This window comes from Ahaetulla prasina, chromosome 16 (assembly GCF_028640845.1).
Source record: "Ahaetulla prasina isolate Xishuangbanna chromosome 16, ASM2864084v1, whole genome shotgun sequence".
Lineage (NCBI taxonomy): Eukaryota > Metazoa > Chordata > Lepidosauria > Squamata > Colubridae > Ahaetulla > Ahaetulla prasina.
In genome coordinates, this window is record NC_080554.1 from 10,055,600 (window position 1) to 10,065,000 (window position 9,401).

General features: G+C 45.2%; 1 protein-coding gene across 1 annotated transcript in view; it reads left to right on the plus strand.

The window, feature by feature from the left end:
• Positions 1-3,690: 3,690 nt before the first annotated feature.
• EEIG1 (estrogen-induced osteoclastogenesis regulator 1) overlaps positions 3,691-9,401 on the plus strand; it is a 69,441-nt gene continuing 63,730 nt past the window's right edge. Inside the window, exons 1-2 of the mRNA XM_058159360.1 lie at positions 3,691-3,753; positions 8,989-9,401. The exon at positions 8,989-9,401 is cut by the window's right edge and continues 351 nt beyond it. The gene's annotated coding sequence lies outside the window, so the exon portion shown is untranslated. The remainder of the gene's footprint in view (positions 3,754-8,988) is intronic.

Below are 9,401 nucleotides of genomic sequence, written 5' to 3' on the forward strand. Positions count from 1 at the left end.
CTTTATATGGTTTGCAAACCACAGTTTTTGACCTAAGTGTTACAATTCAGGATGTGTGAGGACGCTGACCTATCCTCCCCATTCTTAGTTGGACACCTGAACCAACACTGCTACGCAATGGAAACTGAACAAACCAGTTTGAGCTTATGTAAACCAGCTGAAAGTGCGATCATCACCTCTCCTGCTTTGTGGTATTTTCCTCAAGACAACGTAAGGTTTTCTTTCAACAAAAGAAATTCTGGTTTTTCTGCATAACTGGGAAGAATTCTCTAAGAGAACTGGCCTCTTTTAACCCATTGTTCAAAATGCAGAAATAGACGGTCAACCTCTCCCAAGTTCTCCGTATGCTCAAAATACAATTTATTTTCATCTGTTCACGATTTTAAAGTCCAAACGGAAGAGCAGAGAGAATACCATAACCGGCATGGCAGGGAGAGTTACTCAGAATCAACAGAACTGCCCAGAATAACAAACTGGAATCAAAGTTAGCATCAGTCTTGGTTTAACAGTGGCTGATTAAATAAATCGAAATTGGCTAGGTTTGACTTAGAAATACGCTATCTAGGGCACCGCCTACGTCACCGGAATTAATTACCTTTTTAAATCTCAACCTGAGCAATAGTTTGCATAACAAAATATTAACCTGTACTGTTAATGTAATTCTTAGAAAACTGCTCCTTTTTTTTCTATCATATGCTTTTCATTTACCTCTGTGGGGTATTATAAGGCACATTTTTCCCCCCAGCTTTCTCAGCCATCTGGGAATGAAAGCTTTCTGGCGTCCCAGAAAACAGCAGCAATGCTTCTAATGCAAGAAAGCAAAAATTAAAAAAAAAAAAAAACCCCACACATTCCTGTAATACGTAATCTTTCCAGCACTTTCTCCACTCTTCCTGCTACAGGGACATTTTTACTGGTAAGATTACAAAAGCCAGGAAACAATAGGGGTCACGAAGGCCAATTAAGTGCTATTACATTTCTTGGCCATCAGCCAAGCCTACCTCGGTTAATGGCCCCAAATGTCCAGTTGGCCTCTTACCAGCTAAAAGCTCCTTGGGACAAAACGGTTTTCCTGGCAGGCAGAGATTCTGACTCAGATCAACGTCCACGAGCCAAGCTTGGAGAAAGCATCGCCGGTACCGTCAAAGCATCTGGGATTTTAACCATCATGCTTGAGAAGACAAAACGGGGGGGGTGGGGTGTACAACAAGCCAGCTGTTGAGCAGTCATGATGGGCAGCTGACTTCCTCCGGATTCAAACGGTCAAATTTTCCCGTTGTGAGAAGCTGGCAGATGATTAACCATGGCACGACCATGAACCCCAACAAAGGATTGGTAAACTGAGGAAGCCAAGCCATGACAAGGGTCTTTGAGGAATCCTGTCAAAACACCGTTGAATTGACAAATTGGGATCAGAAGAGGGGGCACCATCCGTCTGGCTTGTCCATTGTCCACGACTAAGTTCACACACTTCATACATTCTTTAACCAAGACAGTCACCTAAATTATTAAAAACATTGTGATCAAGATTATTGCGCAGTCATGATGTCACTCGCTTGTTGATCAGGATCTCGGCCAAACTCTGGTATCTTTATTGGTGATTCACCCACGAGGGTTGATCCTGGCAAACACGGCTCATAAACGAAGCCATTGTGTTGAACGAACCCGACTAAGGATTTTAATCCGCTATGAATCAGTATTAAGACTATTGTTTGTGACTTAGCATAATGTGTAAGCTTCCCAATCATGGCTAAGCAAACCATGCCTTAATGCAAGGGTGTCAAACTGGATTTCTTCAAGGGGGTGGTGGTGGAGAGACTGGATGGATACCTCCTCCTCATCAGGCCCCCACAGGGCCTGTTTTTAGCCTCCTGCAGCACTCTGTCGGCTGAAAATAGGCCACAGGCCACTCCTGTGGGCCAGATTTAAGCAACCCGCGGGCCAGTTCCGGCCCAGGGGCCTTGAGTTTGACACCCCTGCCTTAACCCGTCGGAGCTCAGTAATGGTCCCTTTTCCACATTAATCTTGGACTCCAAATAAAAACTAGGCTTTATCGCCCAACTAGGCTTATTATAGCAAACACTGCTTATAAAAACGCGCTAATTTAGCCTGCGCCCAGGTGCATTTGAGATGTCAGCTCCTGAGAACTTCAGACATTTGATGTGTATCCTGGGGATCCGTGGGTTCTTCGGGCCTTTTTTACAAATCTGTTGGATTCATAACATCGGTTTCGTAGTCCGATTAATTATAAGGTGAAGCCTCGGAAGAAACGAAAGCTTTCCGATCAAAGCCGTTGAATCAATATGCATGGGAATAGCCGGATTTACAGACCCACTTAACTTTGAAACACGTATAATCCATTGGTATAATCACACAGCAAGTCCAAAGGGGAAGTTTAGAAGACTGAATCACAAAAGAGATTTTCCATCCTAGCGTTATAATTAGCTAGGAAAATGTGGGGGTTCCCCCCCCCCTCTTTTAATAGAAGAGATCTTTATTTATTTATATTTATTACTAATAAAGTGGTTTTATTAGATCCTTCATAGGTCCTCTGACCTACCGCCATTCGCTTAACAGGCGTGGCGAGAAAAGTCCTTAAACGGGAGGTGGGGGCAAAACAACAGGCGTGGCGAGAAAAGTCCTTAAACGGGAGGTGGGGGCAAAACAAATGTCTCACTTAGCAACGTAAACCTCAGGGGCTCTGTTGTGGTCGTAAGTCGAGGACTGCCTGCCTTCGATCAACAGTGACTCAACAGTGACACGACCATCGGGTGGTAGAGGATGATGGGAATGCATCCTGCCATCCTATTTCCGATCTGATAGGGAGAGGAAGCAGCTGGGTGGGCTTCTATAGAACATCTGCTTAGCCACTGTGGAAAAACAGGATACAGGATAATTTATTTTATTTGGAATATATATATATATATATATATATATATTTAATCTTGCTCCAAATTTACCATGCGGTCGATTCCTTGATGGCCGGCTGGCCTGCCCCCTGTAATTCGCCTTCTTCCTTCCTTACAAAAACCTGCTGCCTGGCAGATGGGCTTCATCCTAAAGCCCATCATCCCCTGACTAGGTGCCTCAGCGGCTAAGACACTGAGCTTGTCGATCAGAAAACCCCTAGCGCAGGTCCCCTGCGTGAGCAGGGGGTTGGACTCGATGACCTCCAAGGTCCCTTCCATCTCTGTTACTGTTATCCCCCAAAGCCAGCTACCCTCTCGATTCGTCGGGACTACAATTCCCATCGCCCCAAGCACCTAAAGCCCCACTCAGCCTTTCAACCTTTGAATCCCCATCCCCTACGCCCTAAAGATATGCTAACTAATCCCACGATGGCCGGGGATGATTGGCGTGGGAGTCCCTCTGCCTTCCAGAGGGCGCCCGGTTGCAGAAGCAGGCACAAGCATCCCCGATCCTTTAAATTCAATGCAGAGGGCGGGCCTTATTTTTTTTCCTCCCCTTTCGCATGACTGACGTCACGCATCCTCCAATAGCCGGTCTCCCTTCCGCCGTCGTGGTCACGCGGAGCCAATGGAGACGCGGATGCCTTGCCACCCCCCCTTTTTTTTTTTTTCGGCCCTTCAATTCGTGGCTTATCCAATCGGCTTCCAGCATCTGCGGCTTTGGAACCGCCGCGGGCTTTCTCCCCGCCCCTTTCTTCCCAATTACGCCAGCGGCGTAGCGGGCGCAGTTGGCGTAGAGCGCTGGCAAGCCCAGCTAGCAGAGAAGTCTGGAACGAGCGCGGAGGTAGGAGAGACCCTTCCCCAAGGTTGATTGCTACCCCACCCGCCCCCACTCACCATCATGGGGTGCATTGGGAAAGGATGAGGTGGTTATGGGGGAGCAATGCACCTCTCCCCTTGGGGGATGGATTTGGGGAGGGGGTGCAAGCAAGGCAGCTGAGCTCTAAAAATGGGTCTGGGGGAGCCCTTGCAAGCTGCAAGGGGGCAGTCCAAAGAAGGGCTTGGAGAGACTTCTTTGCAAACCTGGGAACCTGGGGAGGGGTCGCTTGCACCCTATAACTGGGGATGCGAAGCATGCAAAATGCCCACGTGCCTGCAGGCGTGCAAAAGGCGTCCCTAAGGGGGACGGCCGAGCTGGGGGAAAAAAAATTCGGGTCGGTGCGTCGGTCTTGCGCCCCCCAACTGATGCTGCATGCACACCTGTGGGGGGGAGATTTTTTCCGAGCACGAGAGCCGTTTTCCCCAGCGCAAGTCTTGCCGGAAAGGGCTCGTGCAAGACACGTAGGTGCGTCTTAACTCACGTGTATCCCTTGCCCGTTCTGCCTTTTGCTGCGATGAGTCATCGGCCTCAACAAACCACAGTTAAAACCAGCCACGATTTAGCCTCCAACCGGGATCCCGCAAGCTCCTCTGTCTCATAACCAGGTACACCTGCATACAGGTGTCTGTACCAAGCCAGAAGTTATCCTAGCTACCCAATGATGGCTTGCTCTGAGCCCGGACCTTGGCCCATATTCAACAAACCCTAGTTAAAACAAGCCACAATTCGACCTCCCACCTGGGTCCTACAAATGTATCTTTCTCCTCTGTCTTGTAGCTACAAATGTATCTTTCTCCTCTGTCTTGTAGCTAAATTTACCTGCATGCAGGTGTCTCTAAATTTAAAAAAACTTTTCCTGTCTCTTTGCCCAAAAGTTGCTTCGTCTACAGCCGGTTTCAGGGTGTTTGGCTTCGGATTGTTAAGAATTTGTTGTTGTGTAAATGTCACATTACACAATTTAATTGTTCCCCTAAGTCAAAACGTGCTTCTTGTAGGGATGGGGTGAACCCCCAAATGATGGTTTATCTAGTTCAGGAGACCAGGATGTAAACACAATGCGGGAACGCACGTCTCTTTTTTTAAAATTAGCGGTGTTAAACACAATTTCACATTTAAGGTGTTCCTTAGTTCTGGTGTTTGTGGTTACAGGGGAATTGTGCAACCCCTCGAAGGTTCGATCCCAGGCTTACATCTTAGCAACATTTAAGATTACAGTGTAAGACTTGCAATACCCCACCCGTTAATCCAGGAATAAGCCGCGGATTTATTCCCCAGTGAACGGGCTACGGATTGCAACGCAACCCATATTTGCTCTCTGTTGATACCTGTCTTAATCGTTGTATTTCGGCCTGTAGTAAAAATAATGGAGCACAGCGCAGCTGCACGTAGACGGACCTGCTTATAAATTAGTTGTTGTTTCTGAACGTTCGGGGTTTTATATCCTCTTGCGCAGGATCCGCAAACAAAAAGGCATGAAGGGTGAGCTGTCTTGAGACTTATATGACCGGTTTGTTTTCCCTTGGAAAAAAAAAAAGCAACCCACCTTAATCCAACCAATTTAAGAAAAGCAAGAATGAATAACTAGGATGCCTTTCAGGGTTTAAGTCATGCCTGACCTGATTCTCTCTCTAGATTGTCTGAATTGAGAGATAGAATAGAATAGAATAAAAACAGAATTCTTTTATTGGCCAAGTGTGATTGGACACACAAGGAATTTGTCTTTGGTGCATATGCTCTCAGTGTACATAAAAGGAAAGATACCTTCATCAAGGTACAACATTTACAACACAAATGATGGTCAATATATCAATATAAATCATAAGGATTGCCAGCAACAAAGATTCCCATTATTTGTATAAACACCACCATAGAAGACCCTCTGGTGCCATGATGGCGAACCTATGGCACGCGAGCCAGGGGTTCTCTGATGGCACATGAGCCTTCACCCCAGTTCAACTCCGCTGCGCATGCGTGCATCCCGCAGGCCAGCTGGTCTTTGGGTCTCTGCTGTGCATGTGCAGGGAGGGCACACATTACATTTTGGGGGGTTGGGGGCATGTGCATATTCGCGCATGTGCGCACACGCTTTGGCCCCATGCTTGGTCCGGAAAAAGTTACTGCTCTAGTAGAAGGAGAACTTTATTCCTCTACCATTTGCTGGGCTTCATGCTCTTCTCTTCAGACTAGCGGTGTTGAATTTAACACCGCTAATTTTAAAAAATAGACGTGCGTTCCCGCATTGTGTTTACATCCTGGTCTCCTGAACTAGATAAACCATCATTCGGGGGTTCACCCCATCCCTACAAGAAGCACGTTTTGACTTAGGGGAACAAACCAGGATAGTGCCTGTAACGGTTTGCAAATGTGGCTAGAGTCTCAAGTGTTTTTCAGCCTTGCCCAAGTTTCCGATGGACTTCAACTCCCAGAAGTCCCCTGAGATCTTTCTTGAGAAGGTTCGAGGTTGAGAAAAAGACTGCCGTAAGACTTGTAACCTGTTGAATAGAATAGAATAGAATAGAATAGAATAGAATAGAATAGAATAGAATAGAATAGAATTCTTTATTGGCCAAGTGTGATTGGACACACAAGGAATTTGTCTTGGTGCATATGCTCTCAGTGTACATAAAAGAAAAGATACCTTCATCAAGGTACAAAATTTACAACACAAATGATGGTCAATATATCAATATAAATCATAAGGATTACCAGCAACAAAGTTACAGTCACACAGTCATAAGTGGAAGGTGATGGGTGATGGGAACGATGAGAAGATTAATAGTAGTGCAGATTTAGTAAATAGTTTGACAGTGTTGAGGGAATTATTTGTTTAGCAGAGTGATGGCCTTCGGGAAAAAACTGTCCTTGTGTCTAGTTGTTCCGGTGTGCAGTGCAGTCACATTCGGGTCAATATTTAGCATTGTAGATGTAGCATAAGCACCATTGTGTGTGTCCCTCCTTTGAGAATTGACCCCGGATGAGACTCGTCAAGCAGACGTAACAGAAGATGGGGTAGGTGGCCCTTGAAACCTAGAAGAATCGCCCAACTTTTTTGTTTGGGGATGCTGAGATGGATGAGAACTTGGCGCGTTGGAGAGTTGAGGGGCAAGCTAAGAATGAGTTTGTTTGGTTGGGTGAGTGGTTGAGGAACCTCAACGTCTGAGAACGGTGAAGAATAACCGCAGGAGGAGGCTCTTGTTTTCTAGGGGAAACCAGTGCCGGTGGGAGGCCTCTACGACAGGTTGTCTCAGGTCTGAGCAGCAGCGTTAGAGAGCCAAGCATTCTCCCGAAGATCACCTTGAACTTCTAACGCTTGGACTTTAGACCGTTCCTCCAGGGAGAAAGTGCGGGCAGGCAGAAAAACAGCATTCCCCCGAGTTTGCAGAATAGGGTAAAGTTCTTCAGATCAATAATGTCTCATCACAATGTGTTTTTTTGCAGTGAACTGAGCATACACAATCTGTCACTAACTCTCCTCCTGCTCTACACAATGAACTGGGTGATTCAGACCCTTAAGCTTAGATCCCTGACATAAGGCCCTGCAAAGCTGGGAATACGGTTTTATCTTTTGTAAACGCCTGGAGGCCTTAACCCATGTGCATTTGTCTTCCCTAGGGGAAAAAGTGAGTTTCGAAGGTACAGCAGCTGTTTAAAAAGTAGAGAGGGAAAATATAGGGGGAAAGAATACAGTGTTAAAGTAGAAATACATTTATTTACAGACACACACACAGATGGGTTTTTTGTGTGTGTTATAAACCTATAGACATTTTTGTGAGTATATCTCAAGTTTTGAGGTAGATGGATGGACAGATAGATGAATAGACAGGTGAGTGGCACCTTTACATAGGTGAAGGAGAGAGATGAGAGAGAGAAAGATGGATGGATTGATGGGCAGATGGACAAATAGATGGATAAATAGATATAAGATTAGAAGATAGATGGATAGGATGAGATAGATAGATAGATAGATAGATAGATAGATAGATAGATAGATAGATAGATAGATAGATAGATAGATAGAAGACAGTCAGATACTGGTAGGTAGGTTGGTAGATTGATGGATGATACATTGATTGAGAGATGGAAGAAAGAAAGAAAGAAAGAAAGAAAGAAAGAAAGAAAGAAAGAAAGAAAGAAAGAAAGAAAGAAAGAAAGAAAGAAAGAAAGAAAGAAAGAAAGAAAGAAAGAAAGAAAGAAAGAAAGAAAGAAAGGAAAAGAAAAGAAAAAGAAGACAGGCATATATTGGTAGGTAGGTAGATTGGTAGATTGATGGATGATACATTGATTGAGATATGGATAATAGATAGATAGATAGATAGATAGATAGATAGATAGATAGATAGATAGATAGATAGATAGATAGATGTAAGGTAGGTAGGTAGATACCGGTAGGTATGTTGGTAGATTGATGGATGATTGATTGAGAGATGGATGATTGATAGATTGATTGATAGATTGATAGAAGACAGGCAGATACTGGTAGGTAAGTTGGTAGATTGATGTATGATACATTGAGAGATAGATAATAGATGGATGGATGGATAGATAAAGGTTAGGTAGGTAGATACCGGTAGGTAAGTAGGTTGGTAGATTGATAGATGATAGATTGATTGAGAGATGGATGCCGGAAAGATGATAGATTGATTGATTGAGAGAGAGAGAGAGATATGGTAGGTAGATCGATGGAGGTAGATCCAGAGACAGACTGACAGACAGATACCGGCAGGTAGGTAGTTTGGTAGATTGATTGGTTGATTGATGGATGATTGATTGAGAGATGGATGAGAGAGAGAGAGAGGAGAGAGGGAGAGAGACAGATTACTACTGATAAATATGAGTTAGTGTAAAAAAAATAAGAGAAAAGATTGTGTGTGTGTATGTGTACAATAAATTCCATGCTTTGGTGGAGTTGTTTACAAAACCGTGCCTTTAAGCTCCCCATACGTGGCACACCCGGAAGAAAAGAAGCAGGTCGAGAGAGAGAGAGCGAGAGAGAGAGAGAGAGAGCAGTTGCTTTTTTAAAGGCACCGCAAAAAAAAATTAAGAAAAGACAGACCCCCTCCTTCCTTCCTTCCTTCCTTCCGAGGGGAAGAAAGTTGGGCAGGGGGCTGCATACCGAGATGGGCAATCCGGGCAGGGGGGTGGGTGAAAACCGGAGGGAGGAGGAACTGAGACTCACTACCTCCTCATTCCTTTCCTTAGGCTGAAATAAAATAAAAGAGGAGGAGACATTAACATCGAAGAGGCTGGCACTTGGTGCTGAGAAGGAAACCAGCCATGCCTCCCAGTGAGGTCTCTGGAGGAACTGGTTTTGGTCACCTCTGAACACCCTAGTTCCCGCAGGTCCGGGAATTCCGAGTTTGTCTCCCCCCCCTCCCCTCCTCTTTCTACTTTATTATTATTATTTTTTTGCGTTTCCCCCTTTCCCTTGGAGATGAACCAAAGACTCGCCTGGCTAATTTTTCCCTACCTGGAATCGTCTCTCTTCCTCCTCCTTCCCGGCGGCGCTCCGCGATCCCTGACCCGACAGCCCCGATCAGACCACCAAAGCAAGACGAGAAACCGTCGCTTTTTCCGTTTCATCTGAGATAAAAAAAAGTCTTTTTTTTTTTTTT